The sequence below is a fragment of the Hemiscyllium ocellatum genome, chromosome 17 (genome assembly GCF_020745735.1).
Source record: "Hemiscyllium ocellatum isolate sHemOce1 chromosome 17, sHemOce1.pat.X.cur, whole genome shotgun sequence".
NCBI lineage: Eukaryota > Metazoa > Chordata > Chondrichthyes > Orectolobiformes > Hemiscylliidae > Hemiscyllium > Hemiscyllium ocellatum.
Window position 1 is genome coordinate 28,943,615 of NC_083417.1, and position 14,342 is coordinate 28,957,956.

A 14,342-nucleotide genomic window follows, 5' to 3' on the forward strand; every position below is an offset into this window, starting at 1 on the left:
TGACATAACATACATGGTCATATTGCTATAACATTATAAAATATGTTTAGAATCAGGGACACCTAATGAAACTAACTTGCAGCACTTTCAGGTATGATTCTAATTTCATAATACAACTGATTGTTGTGCAGAATAAATTAAAGTTGCCAGATATTTATGGAATATAAATATAATTCCTTGTTATGGGGCTATGCCTTACAGAACATTCCAAACTGCTTACCAAACAATTATACTCAACTATTGTATGACAGCACAATCATATTTACAGGGGCTGTGTGAAATTGTATCAGCTGGAATTAAATTCTTTGTGTACAGTAGCTGAAGAATTCATTTTTTTGATCCCAGAAAGTCAAAGATCTAACTTGTTCATCAATTTCTTGCTTTAACCAGCAACACAACATCAATTTCTTCTTGTTAGTTACCTACTTGTTATTCCCTTATTGGTCATTTTGCATTTTCTGCACACTTAACCAAATTGGGAGTTTCTGAAGACAGATTGTAAACAATTTTTATTCAGTTGACTGTTTAAAACTTTTCAGAAACTAAAATATAAAGGTGGGTCAACATGCTCACTATGGATCACCATTTCAAATACATTGAAACTCTTTTGTCAATTATTTGTTGTGGAAACACTATTTGAACTGTGTCTGCATTTGTTTGTGAAGACTTGCTATGGAGCTGTGATCAGTGTTTTCAATGTTAAATGTCAGACTTGTTAATTGTAATTTGTAGTGTGATCTTATAACTTCAAGCAGTTCCACATCTCGGCCATTGGTTGTCTTTGCAGCGGGTTCATGTGTAAACATGAAATTATGTTAAAATAAATTACAAAGATCATTGTATTTGCTCCCAGTTTTATGTTCAGTCTTCATACTGGTCCCACAAGAGCAGTCTGACTGCTCTTTTTCACACAATTGCTGTGTTGACTATACTAAAATGTATAGAATACACCTTCACTTCCCTCACATCCATTGCTGAACCATTTTGCTCTGTGAACTAAGCACAGTGGTTCAGTGGTTAGTACTGCTACCTCATAGCACCAGGGTCCCAGGTTTGATTCTAGCCTCGGGCAACTGTCTGTGTAGAGTTTGCACGTTCTCCCCGTGTCTGTGTGGGTTTCCTCCCACAGGCTAGGTGAATTGGCCATGCTAAATTGCCCATAGTGTTAGGTGCATTAGTCAGAGGGAAATGGGTCTGGGTGGTTTACTCTTCAGAGAGTTGGTGTGGACTGGTTGGGCTGAAGGGCCTGTTTCCACATTACAGGGAATCTAATCTAACTTATGCAGGATTGTTATTTTCTCATACACCATTTGCATGTTTCATAAGAGGTCTCCTGACTGTCAGTCAAGCTTCCTACTTTTATACTGTCAGAAAATTTTGAAATCCCAAATCCAAGTTATCAAATTATATGAAAGGTAAAACTCAATCCTGCATTGACCCCTGAGGCACATGAATTCCAACCTTTCTCCAAACTGAGCATCACTCATTAATGCTCACTGTTTCTTTCCTGCTTGCCAACGAGTAGAATAATCAGCTAAAATTTTACTATTGATTGAAAGAAAAAGATTGTCCAGAGTCTATCCTCCTTGGAAAGTAAGTGTGGGTCTTAGCCAAGCAAGTTTATAGCTGGAATGTAGGTTTCCCAACAGAGTGAGGAACTGAGCAAATTTTATGTTTTGATTATAAGCTGATGTAGGGCAATGGAAACAATATTCAAAATCAAAATACTTTATGACCCAATAAATGGTTATGCTACTAGCATTTACACTAAATGTACATTCAACACTTCCATTGTGAAGTAGGTAGGTCTACTCACTGCTCTGGAATTTCAGTATTAATCATGCGGCCATCTCCTGTGTCAACTGAGCAAATTATTTTAAAAGGTGTGTAATGTGATCTTTCGGATGAAATGGTGAGAATGTTCCAACTTGAAGAGGTTACTCCCTGTGACAGCTGCAGACCTGAACCAATAGAACATTGTATTGAACAGTCTAAATAAATGGGAAGCACTTCAATATAATTTCATATCCTGGGGGCTGACTACTATTGTGTTCTTTAAATTATTGAGTAAAGTACTTAAACAATATGACAATCTGAAAATAAATTAAATTGAACAAACCATAAAGGTTCCATTTCATATTTCAGGAACCTTATAAAGTACTCACTTTGTTAATATTTACTGACCATTGTTCTTCTTTATTTATAAATATTCATTTCAGGAAGATAGTGAAATGTATCTGTATTTGAATGATTAATTGGTTCACAGTAGATATATATGCTAAATTATATTGTATAACTGCCATTAAGAACCTCTTATAAATGAACAAAAGCATCAGAAATGCAATTTATTATTTAAAAATGGGAACCTGAGAGTTTTCAGTTTCGGACAGTAATTAACCATCTCCGTGTATGATGTATATCACTTCCCTTCCTATTCATTTGAGCTATTGGGATTAAAAAGCACATTCGTAAAATTGATCATAGCAAAGGGCTCTATTCAGAACAGCTGCATTGTTGTATTATTGTATAAATGTAATCAAGTGTAGCTCGTAAGATTTAACTGTTAAATTAACTGTTAACACTTTCTCCTGAGGCTGCTGCTCAAAGCCAACCTGTAACAAAGTGATCTAAACAGGCATATTCCTCCAATCAATTAAAAGCTATTGCTACAGCAAGTTTCTTTAAATTAGCGGCTATTTGGCATTCCTCTTTTGAAAGTTGATATGCGACCTGAAGATTCTTGTAGTGCATTGGTAGTGTCCTTACCTCTGGGTTACAAATCCTGGATTCAAGTCCCACCTGCTCCAGAGATGTGTCATAGCATCCCTGAACAGGTTTATTAAAAATTACCTTCAAAAATATGCTTACATGGTAAGAGGCTGTCGACCTCCCGTGGGCTTGACTGAAGTACCCACCAACAGGCCCAGGTAGTGGGTTGTGGAGGAGGTGGGGGGGAGATTGCCTGCCTCCCTTCTATGCCCCACCATATAAGCTTACCAGCATTCTTTCTATCCTTTATTCCTCATATAATAATCTAGTTGCCCCTTAAGTGGATGTATGCCATTTGCTCAACCACTGTTAGCAGTGCCACATTTAACAATCTCTCAATTCTTGGGGTAAAGATGTTTCTCCTGAATTTCCTAACAGATCTATTATTGACAAACTTATATCTATGACCTGCGTCACAATTAATCTAAAATAAAAACAGAAATTGCTGGAAAAGTTTAGTAGCTCTGGCAGCATCTGTGGAGAGAAATCAGAGTTATTGCTTTGGATCGAGTGGCCCTTCCTCAGAACCGATGGTCGGTAAGAAAATGTCAGTTTTTCAGCAGAAGATAGGGGGAGGGGGTAAGGAGTAAAGAATAGGACACATACAGTTGGACAGACAAAGGAGTGGATAACAATTTGGTTGGGAGGGTGAATTGCTATTAATGGAGGCTGTTAGTGGCTAATATCAGGGGCATGGATAGGGTGAATAGGCAAAGTCTTTTCCCTGGGGTCGGGGAGTCCAGAACTAGAGGGCATAGGTTTAGGGTGGGAGGGGAAAGATATAAAAGAGACCTAAAGGGCAAATTTTTCACGCAAAGGGTGGTACGTGTATGGAATGAGCTGCCAGAGGAAGTGGTGGAGGCTGGTACAATTGCAACATTTAAGAGGCATTTGGATGGGTATATGAATAGGAAGGGTTTGGAGGGATATGGGCCGGGTGCTGGCAGGTGAGACTAGACTGGGTTGGGATATCTGGTCGGCATGGACGGATTGGACCAAAGGGTCTGTTTCCATGCCGTACACTTCTATGACTCTATGTGTAATAGCCGACGATGTGATCACTAGGCCTGACCTGTGGAGGTTGGGATAAGGACATGGGAGAGCTCAAGCTCTAAAATTATTGAACTCAGTATTGAGCACAGAAGGCTGCAGCATCTGGGAGCGGTGGACGGAGGTGTTGGGAGTGAAGAAAGAGTGGACCAGGTGTTCTGGAAGGAATGGTCTCTGCGGAAGGCTGACAAGGGAGGGGAGAGGAATATGTGTCTGGTCATAGCATCTCACTGGAGGTGCGGAAATGGTAGTTAATGATCCGCTGAATGTGGATGCTGGTGAGATGATAGGTGAGGACGAGAAGGAGAAAGTGAAGACTACATCAGAGTCGAAAAATGTGGTGCTGGAAAAGCACAGCATAGCCGAGGAGCAGGACAATTGATTTTTTGGGCAAAAGCCCTTCATTAGGATGAGGGATGAGGAGGACCCTATCACTGTTGTGGGAGGGAAGAAAGGGGTGGAAGGATAGGGGAGACCCAGTTGAGAGTTCTGTCAACAATGGTGCTGGGGAATCCTCAGTTGAGAAAGAAGATGGACATTTCTGAGAGTCCCTTGTAAAAGCTGGTATCATCAGAACAGATGCCCCTCTGGGACACCGTGGTCCACTCTTCCTCCACTATTCCATCCATGTACCTGTCTAAATGGTTTTTACTTGACAAAATTGAATTCACCTCCTATACTACCTCTGGCAGCCCATTCCGGACACTCACCATTGTCTGTGTGAAACAAATTGCCCCTTTGGAACCTTTTGTATCTCTCTTCTCTGACCTTATGCCTACGTATAAAAAGATTTTAATAAGGAAATAGCAGAGACAAAAAACAGAACAGTTTCAGAAGACCAGCAAAAATCTAATAGTATTGCTATTTCTGAAGAATGAACTGGAACAAATCCAGGGAGCCAACTTCAACAGGCATTATTAGATGGTGTTTGGGAGGTTAAATATGATATCAATGCACTTCTTGATCATAAGACTTTATCCTCAAAATATAAAAGATTATTGAATTGACCAGCAATCTGAATGGGTTTTAATACAGTGGATAAAGCCTTTTTCTATATGTATTAATAATGGAAAATCATACATTAATATATTAAAGGATTCGATGAGTTAATTTTCACATTAATGTTCTGACAGCCATTAACTCTTTGAATCAGTTTTCAAGTACTAATGATGAATGAAAACAATAAGCCTTGTAATAATACCAAAAGGTCTTTGAAATGCTCACAACACTAAAAATATCAATTATTTGACACATTTGGCCTTGGGTTGAGTTTCTAACATCATTAATAGAACTGAGCCCAGTAAAAAGAGGCAGGACTTCAGGGGGCAGAAACCCAGACTCCATCTACCCTGGCATTTGGAACTCAAAGCTGTCAGTGAATAGGCAAACATTGGGAGAGTGATGTTAGGAGATGGCCTGACTTGCATTGTCTGAATCAAAGATGACAACTTAGTCTGATGCATCTCTGTATCACCCACTAAAACAAATCAAAGTGTCTATTCCTGCCCAATTGTATGGTAACTGTTCCTGCCTCCAAAAACACGAAAAATGGCAAAATTGTCAATTGGTAACATGAATATGAAAAAGCATAAAACAATGTGTGGCCTTGATGTTATGCTGTGGCTTGTTTTATTGAAATCCTTCTCTATCTCTCTCTCTAGTAGCCAAGGTTTTTATTCTGTTTAAAATAAACTTTTCTAAATATTGTAAAGAACGAAGTACTATAAGGGGATTTCTAAGGACAGAAACATCACTTGGGATTCTATGCATCAACGATTAATGGAATAATTTCAGTTAGTCAAAGTGTCAGTGGCATGACACATTATTAGCTGTGTATCTTCTGCCAAATGATAATAAAAGGCAGGTAGCAATAATAATGACTGAAACTGTTGAATTGTAATCAAGAATTACAGAATGGTTACGCAACAGCAGGACGCCATTCACCCCCTTGTGTTTGTATTAGCTCCCTAAGCATTTTAGCTCAGTGCCAATTTCCTGCCTTTTCCACATAATGCTGCATATTGTTTCTATTTAAATAGTCAAATCCAATGCCTCTTGAACTTGCCTCCCCCACACTTCCAAATAGTGTATTTCAACCTAAACTATTGCTGTGTGAACACATTTTTCCTCTTTTTATTTGCAAAACACTTTAAAACTTCCATCTGGTTCTTGATCCATTTATGAGTGAAAATAGTTTCCTCGTACTTACCTTATCCACTTGCCTCATGATTTTGAAAACTTTTATCAAATCTCTTAGCCATCTACTCTCCAAGGTAAACAGATCCAACCTCTCCAATCTATCCTCATTTGTCCCTGGATCCATTCTCATAAACACCATCTGGATTCTCTCCAATGCATTTACATCCTTCATATAGTGGAGTCCCTAGACCCTGACCTGAGTTCATCATGACCTCCTTGTTCTTGTGCTCCACACCTCTGTTTATAAATTCTAGAGTAGTGTATGATTTAATAACCACTCTCTTCATCCCTGTCCTGCCACCTGTACTTATACACCCAGGTCGCTCTGCTTCTGTATGCCTGATAGAATTTATGTCCTTTATTCTATACTGATTCTTCATGTTTGTTAATTCAAAGTGCATCACCTCACACTTGTCCTCATCAAACTTCATCTGCCAAGTAGCCAACCACTCCACTAACATGTCAATGTCCTTTTGGAGTTCTACATTGTCCTCCCCTCAGTTTACAATTCTCCCAAATGTTGAGCTGAAAACCTAAATGGTCCATTGATGTCCTTTAGGGGAGAAAAACTTCCATTTCTTCCTGCTATAACCTTAATGTCAAAATTAAGCCCAAATTTGTTTACGTTCTAAGAGAGCTCATTCCTTTTATCTCAGGAATTAGCCCAGTGAATTACCATTGGACTATCTCCATGGTAACTGAAGCCATGGCAGACTATGAAGAGAATACCAGAGAAATTCACTTCCCATTGTGTTTACCTTATGGACAGCACCAACATCAGTCACTTTGGAAACTTTAAAATAACATTAAGGATAACTATTTTGAGAGCAAGATTGCAAAGTTAACTTTCAAAATATCACAGTGCAAGACTCTCACAAAGAGTTTAATTATAATGTGAAATGATTTAGTTTCTACCATCGCTGATTTGATTTATATTTGTAAGATTGTCAGTTTTAAGACAGAGTTTTTCATGGCATGACATCCTGCCTCTAGCTTAGACAAACAGTCATTTCCCCTCCATCTCCAAGACACCAGGGACACTACGCTACAAATGCCCCTTCACTCCAGCTTTCTATTATGTTCAAACTTCACACTTGCCAGGGTGGGATTTGGACCGTGTAATTACCTGGGGACTTCAATTGCTAGTCCCATAACATCACCACTAGGTCACTAGCAGCCCTTCACTCCAGCTTTCTATTTGTCTTAATCACCTTGCACAGAGATGTTATTACACTCCTCTTGTGCAGATTGGACTTGAACCCAGGCCTGCTGCTCCAGAGGTAGTGTCACAAAAGATCTAGTCCAGCTTCCCAGATATTTTTAATCAACCTGTTCAGGGATGTTACTACACAACACTGGAGCAGGCAGATTTGAACCAGATTACCTAGCTCCAAGGTTGGGACATTACCATGACACTGCAAGACCCCATTACTCCAGCTTTCATTTTTTTTAAACATCAACCAATCCAGACACACCTCTCAAGCAGGTACAGCCTTGAACCCAAGTCTGCTAGACCTGAGGTAAGGATATTACCACAGGGTCACAAGAACCACAAGCATTCTAACTTTTTAAAACTCTATAAAAAGCATCTGTTCCATCATTGTGAAGCAGGAACTATTGGAAATCTGAAACAAAACAAAAGTTGCTGGAGAAACTGAGCAGGCCTGTCAGAATCTGACAGCAGAGGAAAGGCAGCAGAGTTAACATTTCAGAACTACAGTGACTGGGAAAATGTTGAAGACAGGGAATGGGGGTAAAAGAGTAAATGATAGGTGGAGATGGAACCCAGAGAGAGGGAGAAAGCCAGTTAGGCAGAGTAATGGTAAGCAAGAGAGACAGAAAAGCTGATAACAGGGATCATAGGTAGGGGAAAACAGGTTGAATATCAGCTTTTCTGTCTCCCTGGTTTACCATTATCCATCTTTTTTAGATTAGATTAGACTTACAGTGTGGAAACAGGCCCTTCGGCCCAACAAGTCCACACCGACCCGCCGAAGCGCAACCCACCCATATCCCTACATTTACCCCTTACCTAACACTACGGACAATTTAGCTTGGCCAATTCACCTGACCCGCACATCTTTGGACTGTGGGAGGAAACCGGAGCACCCGGAGGAAACCCACGCAGACACGGGGAGAACGTGCAAACTCCACACAGTCAGTCGCCTGAGTCGGGAAATGAACCCGGGTCTACAGGCGTTGTGAGGCAGCAGTGCTAACCACTGTGCCACCGTGCCTTGTTGTCTGCCTAACTGTCTTGCTCTCCCTGTGGGCTCCATCTTCACCTATTGTTTATTATTTTATTCCTCCTACCACACCCTTTGCCTTCAGCAGCCACACCACTTTTTCCTAGCTACTGCCTAGTTCTGGCAGGGTCACTGGACTTGAAACATTAACTCTCCATAGATGCTGCCTGAGTTTCTCCAGCAATTTATATTTTTGTTTCTGATTTCAGCATCCCCCATTCTTTGTTTGGTACTAATGGGAGTCTACCAAACATGTGTAGCTCCTGAAGAATGGAATTACAGTATGAAAATGCTTTGGGAAAATGTGCTTACAACAAATAGATTATTATACATTTCTCCAGACAGTTCAATTTTGAGAGGAATTTAAAAGTGTCCCTTACCAAATTCACAGATAAATGAGAGAGTTTTGTTGCAGCTTGTTGTGTCCCAATGTTTGTATCTACTTTTCCATGAAAGGTAGCCGCACTTGGGTGATAGACCTGTCCCTTGGTCAGAAATCCCAGCATTGGGAAGCCGCAATGATGCACCAAGCCAGGATAGAACTGGGAGTATCAATAAATGTAGAACACAGAAAAACTGATTAATTGAGCCATACATACCTCAGCTAATAGTTACAATTTATTAGCTGCTAAAGCACGGAAAATTAATTGTTGGCAACATAACATTGAATCCCATAATATTTATTTAAAATATACAAGAGAATAGTGAAGTAATTCCTATTGCACTGGTCCGGAGGAACAATCAATATAAATTTTAATTTCATTTTTGGAAAATATAAAGTAATTTTTGAAATATTCTCACAAGCCCTCAATAGTTGTCAGGAATGAGTAAATCTTATTCTTTTACTTGTTCTTGTGCTATGATAATCAAAGATTTGAAATAATATGCAGAGGCAAAAAAGTTAAATTGTTGCTGTTTTTTGTATTGTTGCCTCTGCTGCTTCATAACAATGGTTTCCCTAACTCTTTATAATAATTTCACCATAATCTTAAAATGTTCTTCTGATCTCAAATGAGGCTCATGGTTCTGACAGTTCCCTGAGACCAACCTTCTACTGCTCATGTGTTTGGGTCTTACCTGGGATATGGGGTCTCCAACTTGGTTCTTCTCCCAATAAAACTAAGCCAATCCACCACCTCGTATAGTCTGGTATATGTTTGATATGATTCTGCAGAAAGTTGTGCATTTTTTCATTCTGTATATTGGTGAGATGCCCACCTCCTTGCTTACACCAGTTCTGGGCATCCCCAAAGTTCAGTCGTTGTTCCATAAACTCATAACATGAGTTTTGAAATTCTTTCTGATGTTCTAAGCAGGGCATTGCTACAATTTGCAAAACAAAATAAGACGCAAGAAACAATTGCAAATTCATCCTAAATGGAGTCAGGAGAGAGTAGAACCTGACATTCATTGTGATTTGCTTCATCAACTGAGTCTAAAGGATTCAAGGCAGGACTTTTATAATGTCCACTTATTAGTTAATGCTGGATTAAATTTCCAAATCAACAATGGAAGTACTTACTAGAGATGTTTGGGTATTAACTGATATATACAGAATATCTTTAGGAATAATTACACGAATAATCTCATTAAGTGCTTCAGATAGCACAGTAAACAAATTACCTTTTCTTCCCATTGGTTAATAACCATTGAGCAAATACTGCTGCATATTCATTACATTTGTTATGTACTTGTCCATTTTTATGGCAGTGTATTCAGGGAGTTAAGACAATTAGATTCAAGCTGGCTGAAAGGTTTTTGAAAAATATTTATTCAGGGAATGTGAGCTTTGTTAGCTGGGTCAGCTTTTATTACACATCCTTAATTGCCCTTGAAAAAGTGGCGATGAGCTATCTTCTGCAGTCCATTTGGTGCAGATACACTCAATACCATTAGGGAGAGAATTCCAGGATTTTGACTGCGTGATACTGAAAGAATGGCGATAAACTTCCCAGTCAAGACAATGAGTGGCTTGGAGGGAAACTTGCATGTGGTGGTGCTCCCCTTATTTACTGACCTTGTCTTTTTCAATGGTAGAGGTCATTTGCAAGGTGCTGTCCAAGGAGTTTTGGTGAATTTCTACAGTGCATCTTGTAGATGCTATACACTGATGCTACTGAACATTAGTGGTGGACTGAGCGATTGTGATATCACTGAACATCAAGGAGTGATGGTTAGGTTCTCTCTTGTTGGAGGTGACAGATGGAGTTTATTTCAGATAAATGCAAGCTATTGCATTTCAGTAAAACAAACCAGGGTAGGACTTATACAGTTAATGAAAGGACCCTGGGGAGTGTTGGTGATCAGAGAGACAGAGGGGTGCAGGTACACAGTTCTTTGAAAGTGGCATCACAGGTAGACAGGGTGGTGAAGAAGGCCTTTGGCACACTTGCCTTAATTGGTCACAGCATTGAGTACAGGAGTTGGGAAGACATGTTAAGGTTTTACAAGACATTGATAAGGTCTCATCTGGAATACAGCGTACAATTCTAGTTGACCTGCTATAGGATGAATGTTATTAAACTGGGAAGGTTATAAAAAAGATTTACAGGGACGTTGCCAAAATTGGAAGGTTTGATTTGTGAGGAGGGGCTGGAACGTAAGAGGCTGAGAGGTGACTTTATAGGAGTTTGTTGTGGTTCTGTACGCCGAGCTGGGAATTTGTGTTGCAGATGTTTTGTCCCCTGTCTAGGGGACATCCTCAGTATTTGGGAGCCTCCTGTGAAGCACTTCTGTGATGTTTCCTCTGGCATTTATAGTGATTTGTATCTGCCGCTTCCAGTTGTCAGTTCCTGAATCAGTTCCAGGAACTGACAACCGGAAGCGGCAGATACAAATCACTATAAATGCCGGAGGAAACATCACAGAAGCGCTTCACAGGAGGCTCCCAAATACTGAGGATGTCACCTAGACAGGGGACAAAACATCTGTAACACAAATTCCCAGCTCGGCAAACAGAACCACAACAACGAGCACCCGAGCTACAAATCCTCTCCCAAACTTTATAGGAGTTTATTAAATCATGAGGAGTAAGGTAAATAGTCAAAGTCTTTTCCAGAGGCTAGGAGACTCCAAACTTAAGTTTAAGACAAGAAAGGAAAGATTAAAAAGCGACCCGTAGGGCAACCTTTTTCACATAGAAGATGGTGCTTATATGGAATGAGCTGCAGAGCAAGGGGTAGAGGCAGGTTCAATTACAACATTTAAAAGACACTTGGATAGTTACATGGATAGGAATAGTTTAGAGGGAGATGAGCCAAAAGCAGGAAACTGGGACTAGCTCAGTTTAGGAAACTTGGTCAGTATGCACAGGTTGGGCCAAAGGGTCTGTTTTCATGCTGTATTACTCTAAAACTCCCAATTCTTGTTGGAAATATTACTTGTCACTAATTGTTCAACCTGGATATTATCCAGCCTTGCGTTTGGTCATGGACTGTTTCAGTATTTCAGGAGTTCATGAATGGTGCTGAACACTGTGCAATAGTCAGTTCTGGCTTTATGATGGAGGGAAGGTCATTGATGAAGCAGCTGAAGATGGCAGTGATAATAAAACTACCCTGAGAAACTCCTGCAGAGATGTCCTGGAGCTGAGATTGAAGATCTCAGCCCACAGGAGGGGTCTCTCAGTTCCGCAATCAGTCAAAATCACACGTAATTCACTGGTTCTGCAAGATTTCACACTTTAGTCAGTATCAGTCGGGCACAGGTTGTTCAGCAACACAGAGGTTTAAAGCGTCCGTGCTCCCTGGAGAAATTACGCAAATAACTTAAAAGAAAGACAATTTCTATGTTGTTCTTAAGAAATAGTGCAGCCTTAATTACAGAGCAAATCCAATGAAAGGTAATAAAATGACATAACGGACAGCAAGTTAACCCAATGATATTTCCTGGGAACCAACTTTGCTTTGCACATTTTATCTCCCTGCACCCACAAGGTCAGCTAGGATGGTTAGTAATGTCCTATCTAGATAATTCCATACTGTGAAGAAAGCATTGTCTGCTAATCTTTGATTCAGTTAGTTCAGGAATCTAGCTTTTAGCAAGGTAAAAAGCCATTTTAAACACAGTTGCCAATTTGCAGCCTAGAAGCCATTTTGTTATGTTACTTAATGTTACTTGCATTAAGAAGCCATTTTGTTGTTAGTAAGGTTGCTCCTGATAACAGCCTGATTTTAGATCCTCAAGATGACTGACGTCCAATAGCTGATTCGACTCTAATCAGCAAAAAGTTTTGCTCCCTGATTTCCACTGACTCGGGTTTTGTTAGGGGTCCTTGATGTCACATTCCGTCAAATGCAGTCTTGACATCAGAGCAGTCACATTCACCCTACCTCTGAAGTTTAGGCCTTTTGCCCATATTTGAAACCAAAGTTGAGCAGTTGTATAGCTTTGGCAAATCCCCAATGAGCGGCAGTGTGCAGTTTATTCCCAAATAAACAAGGGCAGGGACATAAATTGGGTGCCCTGGTGCTACTCCTGACCAGGATGCCCAGGTCTGCCCCGACCCAAGTACAGGGTGCCCTTGTTTCTTTTCGGCCCTGAAGTACCCCTCTATCTCACAATAAACACTGCTGCGTCTGAAGAAGGACCCGTTTAAATGCCTTGTTCTCTGATCTGTTGTGTTTCCATTCTATCTTGTGTTTTATCTTGAATTGACCAGAAGGGCACATATTGCTTGGAAACTCTATTGAATGCTGAAACTGAGAGGATGACTACAATTATCAACTCTCCGCTTTACTATACTCATCCTGAGCTACTAATGCAGGATTTTCAGGGGAAAAAGAACTAAATTAGCAAACTTGTTTAAAAATTTCAATTTAATGAACCACAACCATCAGACTTCTGTTGAATATTACGAAATGATGTGCTGATAGCACTGCGCTGGTAATCCAGAATGCCAAGTTAATGTTCTGGAAACCAAGGTTCAAATCCCACAAGGACAGACAGTGAAACTTGAATTGAATAAATAAAGAAAATCTGAATGCCAAAAGCTGGCCTTGGGACAACCATGTAACTACAATCAATACATTTTTCAACCCGGATCTCCCGCATCTGCAGTCCTCACTTTCTCCTAGTTGCAGTAAAAACCTATCTAGTTCACTAAAGTCCTGGAGAGAAGGACAGCTACCATCTTTACCTGGTATGACCTACATGTTAATGCAGGGTTCTGGATTAGTGGTGCTGGAAGAGTTCAGCAGTTCAGGCAGCATCCGAGGAGCAGTAAAATCAATGTTTCGGGCAAAAGCCCTACGTCAGGAATACTGCTCCTCGGATGCTGCCTGACTGCTGTGCTCTTCCAGCACCACTAATCCAGAATACATGTTAATACAGACTCACAGCAATGTCAAAAATCACACGACGCCAGGTTATAGTCCAACAGGTTTAATTGGAAGCACTAGCTTTCAGACCGCCGCTCCTTCATCAGGTGGTTGTGGAGGGCTCAATTGTAAGGCACAGAATTTATAGCAAAAATTTACAGTGTGATGTAACTGAAATTATACATTGAAAAATACCTTGATTGTCTGTTGAGTTTTTCATCTGTTCGAATACCATGATAGTTTTACTTCTTTCATGAGCAAATCACAAAACTTTTTTTAAAGTTGCATTCTCAGGTTAACTGTAACAATTGGTGATAGCTAGACAATATGTTAAAGGTGTTAGTCCCCTGTGTTCTCTGTCTATGACCTGATGTTTAGATTGATTCTAATCTAAAAAGTGAGATAACAGAGTTTTACATGAATACATGCAGTTTTTGAGCAAAATACAATGCAACTCTGCAAGTGCAAATTCACCCCACAAACATATTGTGTGCATGTGGTCTTTGTGTGTATGTGTGTGTGTCTGTCTGGATTAGTCTTGCTGGAAGAGCACAGCAGTTCGGGCAGCATCCGAGGAGCAGTAAACTCCAGCACCACTAATCCAGAATTTGGTTTCCAGCATCTGCAGTCATTGTTTTTACCGTGTCTTCTGTCTGTCTATCTGGGTTGGGGGGGGGGGGGGGGGGGGGTGGTGAGGGGTGAGTGTGAGACAGAGTGTATATGTGTGTGTGTGTGAGTGTGCATGTCTTAAGTCTGTGAG